This window comes from Euprymna scolopes, chromosome 37, assembly GCF_053919585.1.
Source record: "Euprymna scolopes isolate OS-2025 chromosome 37, ASM5391958v1, whole genome shotgun sequence".
In the NCBI taxonomy this organism is placed as follows: Eukaryota; Metazoa; Mollusca; class Cephalopoda; order Sepiida; family Sepiolidae; genus Euprymna; species Euprymna scolopes.
The window spans coordinates 51,851,832-51,853,633 of NC_136518.1; positions in this window are offsets into that span (position 1 = coordinate 51,851,832).

Consider the following 1,802-nt stretch of genomic DNA (forward strand, 5'->3'; position numbering starts at 1 on the left):
GCCTTAATTTAAAGCTATGTCACTTCCGGTTTGGCGGTGGTCGTAACAGCAAAGACGTCAGGTTTTTTTCACGTTCTTTTCCTCCTTCACGATACGGGTTCGAGCCTGCCTTCCTACTACCACTTTTTTTTTTTCTCTTTTTGCTCAACCCACACCTCCAAAAACCCGGGCAACGCCGGGCACCCATGCTAGTATATATATATATATATATATATATGTGTGTGTGTGTGTGTGTGTGTACACGGCATAATCACATTGACACACCGGTTCCCATTGGATCACCAAAGTTAAGTAACGTTGAACCTGGTCAGTACTAAATGGGTGACCATTTAAGACTTCCAGGTGCTGTATGTGCTCTCTGCTTATCTCAGCATTGTTTCTAATCGTTTCCATTTCTCCTTCCCTCTCTTTTTTTTCATGTCCTTACTTAGTTTCCACTCCCATTTAGAGACTGACCTGCTTGTTTTCGGTTGATCAGGAAAACAGTGGGCTGTCTAACACTTAGTCAAAGGTAGGGAGTGCCTTACTAACCTGCTCCATTAACATTTTGTTTTGTTCTTTATTTTCCATTCTTTTTGAATGTTTGTAGATCTTGCCACTTCCCATCATCATTCTTGTATATATAAATTCTTTTGATAATAAAATTTCATCGAAACCATTGGCCATCTTTTAAGTAGGTTTTAAGCCATGGAGTGAATGCGACATTGTGGTGAAAGATGAAAGAATCTCGCTAAGAATAATCTGTTGTCAAAAAGGATGACACTCGACCCCCCCCCCCCAAATCAAGCAGGACTAATCCTTAAGTTGCATGGAAATTGGGTGCTTATTCAGATTGGCACTTATGGTGACAAACAAAAGTAAATTTTAAAAAAAAAAAACTTTTATCGTGTACCTACTTGTCACGGAATGAAGAGGATATATTCCAAATATCACAAAAATTGATCAAGTAGTTTATTTATTTTTTATTTTAGAAAAAAATGAAAAAAACAAAAAACAAATTTGCCGTTTTTTTACCACAATGTGAATGTGGAAGCCATTTTAATATTCTTCCAATTTTGTTTTTAACTTGTATAAAACGACCCTTCTAGAAAAATATTTTCATAATTTGAAAAAATATTTTCAGTAATTTTTTTAAATTATTTTGTTTTAAATACACGTTATGTCAATAAATTATTGTTTGTTTTTAAATTTTTTAAATCTTCCGTTTCAGTTGTCTTTCCGATATTATCCCCTCCCTCTCTAAAAAAACCAAATGAATGTCGGTTGTCTGCCCTTAATTCTAATATGGCCCTACCCCAACCCCCCACCTCATCAACATGGAGCAAAATTTGATTATCTTGAATAAATAAAAACTACTCGATCAAATTATGTGATTTTTGGAATAATTCATCTTCGTTTTGTGACTGGTATGTGATGTATATCAACATTAACAATGCATAATGAATAAAAATGCACAAGACAAAATAACATTATAGATAGATCGGCAGACGGTACGTCTCGTAGGGAAAGATCGTCTCTCGGTCCTTTTATTTACTAAAGAAAAAAGATTTCAAGACTGTCGCGCCCTCTAGTGGTAGTTCATTGAAGTGCAAGGGAGATAATCCGTAGTTCATTGAAGTGCAAGGGAGATAATCCTGTCCAATATATTACATCCCCTTCAATCTTACTCTGGATCACGAACATAGTCTTCAAATTTTTTTGGTGGTCTCCGAATACGCCCTGACTGGCGAGAGGGTGGTGATGCCGATTTTTCTACCACTGCTGGAGTCTCTGCAACCTCTTCCATATGCCTGTTCTCAGGT